This window comes from Talpa occidentalis, unplaced genomic scaffold (assembly GCF_014898055.3).
Source record: "Talpa occidentalis isolate TD23 unplaced genomic scaffold, MPIMG_talOcc4v2.1 talOcc4.2, whole genome shotgun sequence".
Classification (NCBI taxonomy): domain Eukaryota; kingdom Metazoa; phylum Chordata; class Mammalia; order Eulipotyphla; family Talpidae; genus Talpa; species Talpa occidentalis.
Window position 1 is genome coordinate 18,760,012 of NW_023602073.1, and position 6,421 is coordinate 18,766,432.

Here is a 6,421-nt window from a genome sequence, read left to right on the forward strand (position 1 = left end):
AGGGGACTTTTAAAAAACATTGATATTTCTGGGATATTTCCTGGCTCTGCATTTTCTGACAAGCACATTTCATGGCCTCCTGGGTCCTCCTCTGGGCCTGGCAGAGGGTCAGGGTCTTGACTCAGGTCAGCTTACCAACCACCCCGGGGTAATATGTGAGGAAGGTTTTACAATACCCACTGCCTGTCCTCTCTGGCCTTCAGTCTTGCCCCCACCCACACTATGACCCAGACTGACTGACCCAGCACCAGCAGCAATGGGCGACCAGGACGAAGACTCAGTCAATGGGACTGAGACGCTGGGCGCTGAGTTGAACCAAGACTGACCACTTGCCCATCTGTGGTCTTTGCACAAGTCACCTCACGAGTCTTTCTGGACCTCAGTTTCCGCATTAACAAAATGGGGCTGACCGTCTTCCCTACAGGGTTGCTCAAAGAACCACAGCCGGAACATCACAGGGAGCCCCAAGTGTCCACCTCAGTAAACACCCCACGGTCCCAGGCTTCTTGGACACGCACCTTGACACCGGTTTAGTGATAGTTTCGGTTCTGGTTCTCCTGGAACGGGCGAGGGGAGAGCCCAAAGGCTCCACCAAGACGTAAGAATTCAAAAATATCCACAGATGGGCCTCCCTGATGGCACAAGGGGTTAAGTACCGCACTATGGGGCAATCTAAGACCTCGGCAGCATGAGTTCGATCCCTGGCTGGTGTCGGAGCAACCCACGTGGCGAGCAGACCTCTCCTGTCTCCCCACTGCTCCCCTCAGCAGGGTGTTTCAGTAGATCTGCCTGTTCTGCTCCCCACTCTGTCTCTGGTGAATCCTCTCACCCTTCCGCGCATCTGGCCTGTACCCCGGTTCTTGTATAAATAAAAAATACATCTTTAAAAAAAAAAATATATAATATATATATGTATCTCCACAGATGGCGACTGACGGGGAAAGATGGGCTGCAAACACCTGAGGCACCTGCGGCAGATTTGACCACACCTCCACAGCTGCGCCCTCTCGCCTGGAACGCCCGGGTGGGCCCTCCGGAGCTGGAGGTTGGGTCTCGGGAGCACCGCGGGCGGGACCCCGCTCAGGGCGCCCGGAGCCCGGCAGCCCCGGGTGCGAGGAATTCCGGCGTCCGAGACGCGCCGCCGCCTTCCCGCCGCTCGGGAGGCGCCCGCAGCGCCGCGGGGCCCAGTCAGCGTCGCAGCTGCCAGTCACGGCTGCGCCCTGCGGCCGCCAGAGGCCACGCGCCCCGCCCCCCCGCGCGCCGCGCCCTTGTCCACTCTGAACCTATGGTCCCCAGGCCACGGCCCGGGCCCGCCCCGTTCCGTTTCGGCCTATGGCGTCCCCGCTCCCCCCCGCCTCTCGCCCCTCCGCGGCCGACCCCACCCTCCGGGGCACGTAGGGCCGAGGCCCCGCCCACGCGCCGAGACGCTTGGCTGGCGCGGCGGGGCGGCTGGCGCGGCGCTGGAGTTGGGGCGCGTTGCGCAGGTGAGCGCGGGCCCGGGGTCCAAGGTCGCCCGCGGGGCGCCGCCGTCCCGGGCCGTCTTCCCCGCCATGTCGTCCGGCGGCCGCGGACTCTCCTCTCAGGGGCCCCGCGGGGGCGGCGCCCGGTGTCCTTCGCTGAGGGGCGCCTCGGCCCGGCCTCCCGCGGCCGCCCCCGCGGCGCGCGCGGCGTTCGCGAAACGGAGCCCGAGCGTTCGGGCCCTTTGGCGCCGGGTGGGTTCGCTTGTGCGCTTCTTGGGGGGAAGGCATCAGTTATGGAGTGTTAGATGAAGGGGTCCAAAGTCTGAAGCCCCAAACGAGACTGTGCGCTGGGAACGAGCAGCCCCGGGACGTGGTGGCGACTTTCCGGGTGTTGTGTGTCTAGCGGTCGTGCTGTGTCATATAAAAAACTAAGTTTTTTATATGTTTGCACCAGGTTTTGTGGGACCCGGCACTTTAAGGCATTAACGTTTTCCTTTTGTTTTCTGCTTGGGACTGGCCAAGGGCGAAATTCACGTAAGAGGCAGATTTTCCACTGGATAATTTAATCGAAAAGTTTTTGAAAGACTGAAAATTGTCGAATTACACACTGGTCATTTCAAGATTTGCTGTAGCGTTCATCATGCTCTGAAATTTGCCTGAGTGCAGTAGCGGTGATATATTTATTAGATTTAGGCTTTTTTTTTTTTTTTTTTTTATTTTTTTAGATTTAGGCTTATTTCTAACTATTTCAATCTCGGATGCCTTTAAACGTTATGATTCAGGGTCGTCGTCGTCGTGAACACTCATTTTTCCTTGTGGCTTCAGTTGAACTTTCCCTGCCCCCTCTGCTTACTGTGTGTGCTTAAAAATTAGCTGGACCTTGTTTCTGCTCTGTTGCTGCCTGGCTGGTTTAACATCCTGTGGGAGCAGGGGCTATTCTGCTCAGCCCAACTTCACGGCGTCCACAGCAGGTACATTTCCCGGTCCTGCCCTCACCCCCCCAGCACCCCCCCACTCCCGGCCCCCATTGGTCCCAATCCCAAGAAAGAAGGGGTTCTCTGTCTGTAAGCCCTGCAACTGCTCACCTGTCCTTTTGAGCACTTCCTGTATCTTCACCCCTTCTCCCACCTGTGTGGAATGTTGGGGCACACGTTTGCTGAGTAGAGAGCATAGAATTGACTGTTAAGAATTTATACTTGGGGTTAAGCAATGCACTAAGAAGCAATGGCAGCCTCTGCAGCATGAGTTCCATCCCCGGCAGGCCAGGGAACTACCCACATGGCACAGCAGACCTCTCCTGTCTTACCTGCTGCTCCCCTCAGCAGTGTATTTCAGTCTGTGTGCTGTTCCACTCCCCACTGTCTCTGGTGAATCCTCTCACCCCCCCCGCATCTCTGGCCTGTATCCCAGCTCTTGTATGCATAATAAATAAATCTTAAAAAAAAAAAAACTTAAAAAAAAAAGAATTTATACTTTGTTAATAGGTGAATGCTAAGGCTGTTCTGGACCTTGAGGCACAATTGACTTAAATTCTTTCTGTGCATTTCACTCCCTTAGTCTCTATCTCATATTTCTAACTGTGCTTTTCAAGCAGATAGAAGAATTTTGCTTCTGGCAAAATTTGCACCTGCTTTTATCTGTATTAGAGTTGCTCCAAATACCATGTTGGATTGTCATTGGAAAATTGCTCCAGTTGTCCTCTGCTGTTTTCTGGGAGTCATCTTGGCAACCTCAAACCATTTGCAGCCAGCTTGGGGGGAGCAGCAGGGCAAGTTTAGAGAAGATATTTAGAGAGGACACAGCATTTGGTTGTGCAAGGACGGAACAGTGACAAACCAGTCTGCCTGTTTGCAGTCCTGTGCAGGTCACCTGTTCCCAGGCATTCCCGCTGCACATGAGTGGAACAGCAATGAGAGCCAGTCAGGTGAACTTTGAAAATGCAATGAATCAGGTGAAGCCTTTTAAAGACAGATCCAGGAATGAAGTGAAGCTAAAACTCTATGCACTCTATAAGCAGGTAAGTGTCTGAGGCCTAATAGAATTTAAAGACCTTTTGAGCAGATGGCTTCTCAAATAGTTATGCTGGGTGCTTAAAATCCGACTTGAATATTTTTAGGTTTGTGTTGCTGCCTTTCCTCTGAAGTGTCTCCAGGAGCATTTCGGTACATTAGACTTTGAAATACACTTGTCTCCCCTTTCTCAAAAGCGCCTTCTGCCACTTCTTCAGGAGCTGTGTGACACAGCTGTGTATTTATCATGTCAGTGCTACTTCACTATGTGTGTTATTGTGGGTTTTGTGTGTTACTTGGTATGACAGGTAGGAATAGTCTGTTCATGCCAGAAATGTTTCTGTATAAATGAAAGGTAATTATCTTTTTGCTTTTATACCATTTTGGCTTATGAAAGTTTCAGAGGAACACCACTTTTGGATAAAAGGGGAAACCTGTACTGCTAAGACAAAAAAGTAATCCCCCAGGATCACTCCAGAGTAAAAGATTTAAAGATATCCCAACCAAATATGTAGAACTTGCTGAGTGCTGATTAGAATAAATGGAGACTTTTTCAGACAATTGGGGAAATTTGGACATGGAATATTGGATGATCCCAAGGAGGAGTTAGTGCTGACAGTGTCATGTTTTCATAAGAAAATGTTGATTTTTCTTAGCAACAATGCGTACTAAATATGCTGAGGCAAACTAGAATGGTGTTTGGGAATCACTAAGATAATTGAACAAAAAAAAGAAGAGGATGGGTGAAGCAACAATGGCCAAAAAAAAAAAAAGTTGTTAATCATGGCTGATGAGTACGGAAAATCCTTTATATTAGTCTGCTTTTGCTATGTCTGAAAATTTTTTATAACAAAAATTTAAAACTTAAATTTTAAACTTCCAACGTCCATAAATTTCCCTTGTGAGGTCAGTTCTTCTGGGCTCCTGTTGCTTTCTCTCTATTCCTGTGATTGGTATGAGTCTCTTACTTTCGTGTGGGTGTGGAGAGAGTTAAGAATTTAACTTTGCCCATAAAAAAGGCCTGACCTTTGCTCTGACCTCTAGGCCCTTGAACTACCAAGCGCCATAGAAGTGTTATTGTTTACCCAAGTAGTCTGGTGGTGTGATTTAGAGTGGGACTGGCCCAGCAGAGTCATTCGGTGACCTGGGGTGGGGCCTCTCGCTTCCACAATCAGTCATACCTGCAGGATGGAGCCCCTGATGAACACCGCGGCTTGAGTGAGCTCCCCTGGTGGACCCATCCTGTGTGTGTGTTCAGTCAGTTCTGAGGATATGGGTTGTCCTGACTGATGGAGGGGATAGTAGGGGGTACTTCCCCAGACTCCCCAGCATGTGTCTCCTCCTCACTGATGTTAAGTTGTATCCTTTTCCCAATAAACCTTAACTACTATGAGTGTAATAGTGCCCAGGTTGCCCTGCAAGTCATTCTAGCAGATTATTGAACCTGAGGATGGGCTCAGGAGTCCCTACCTTTGCACCTGGCATCAGAAGTAGGGGAAATCTTGGGCCTCCCCTGATGGCGCAAGCAGTTAAGCACCGCACTGTGAAGCTGTCCGCAGCCTCTGCAGCGCAGGTTCAATCCCCGGCCAGCCAGGGAGAAACCCACATGGTGCAGCAGACCTTCCTGCCTCGCCCACTGATCCCCTCAGCAGTGTGTTTCATCATTCTGCCTGTTCTGTTCCCTGCTCTGTCTCTGGTGAATCCTCTCACCCTCCCGCATATCTGGCCTGTACCCTGGTACTTGTATAAAAAAAAAATCTTAAAAAAATTTTTTTGAATAGGGTTATTAAAAGTGGAGGTTTTTTTTTATTTTTTTTTAATTTTTTTTTTTTAAGATTTATTTATCTATGCATACAAGAGCTAGGGCACAGGTCAAAGGTTGTGGGGGGAGGTGAGAGGATTCACCAGAGACAGAGTGGGAAACAGAACAGGCATTGACCAAAATACACCGCTGAGGGAGGAGGGTGAGTCAGGAGAGGTCTGCTGTGCCATGTGGGTTGCTCCCCGGCTGGCCAGTAATCGAACTCATGCTGCAGTGACTGCGGTGCTTCATAGATTGCATCTTAACCCTTGCGCCACCAGGGAGGCTCTAAGTGGAGTTTTAAATTGCCATTTCTGAAAAGCAGCCGAGTAGGATATTTTATTCATCTCAAAACACTCAGTCTACCCGAAACAAACAAAATTAGGTGCTTTTTTGCTTTCTGCTTGCATGTTCTTCAGTTATATTTTTGAAGGGCCAGTGGCTCTGACCCTCCCTACGACTGCTTCCCAGCAACAGTTTTGTTACTCCATTACTGAAAATTCCCCACTGAATGAGTGGGCTGTTTTAAACCTTTGACTGGGCTTTCAGCATTATTGTGAGTTTCCAAATGTTTCTTGAATATTTCATTGTGTATTAAATATGTGATCACCCATAGAAAACTTCTGAACTAAGTACTTCTGAAAGTACTTGTTACCTTGCTCCTATTTGACTTGCTGTTCTCTAAAATGAGTCAGGTGCTTCTCCTTGTCAAGCCATATAAATGGAGAGCTCGGGATTTTGACTTTCCCAAAAACACTTCTCTTGCTTCATTTTCACATTCAGGCAGTGAAAAATATAGGGACTGATAGCCAATAGCACATTTTGTCTCCAGGCTTTTTTCCAGTTGTTTGTGCATGTTTTGGCAGTAACCTCAGAGAGGAAAGTTCACATCAATTTTGTACCTTGTCCAAGTATTTGGTGAAGGGCAGACATGGTCATCTAGTTGTGCATTTATTTATGGTTCCTTTTTGCATGAGTATCTGACCACAGCCGCCCCTCTCCTTTCCACAGGCCACGGAAGGCCCTTGTAATGCGCCCAAGCCTGGTGTGTTCGACTTTGTCAATAAGGCCAAATGGGATGCATGGAATGGCCTTGGCAGCCTGCCCAAGGTAGTCTACTTGTTACTTGCTCCTATTTGACTTGCTGTTCT

The 6,421-nt window shown here is 49.6% G+C and overlaps 1 long non-coding RNA gene across 1 annotated transcript; it reads left to right on the forward strand.

Annotated features, from left to right (window-relative positions):
* The first annotated feature begins 1,440 nt into the window (after positions 1–1,440).
* Positions 1,441–3,411, forward strand: LOC129146260 (uncharacterized). The gene is made up of 3 exons (XR_008552847.1): positions 1,441–1,484; positions 2,334–2,431; positions 3,315–3,411. It is a non-coding gene; the product is annotated as an uncharacterized LOC129146260 (long non-coding RNA).
* The last annotated feature ends 3,010 nt before the right edge of the window (positions 3,412–6,421 follow it).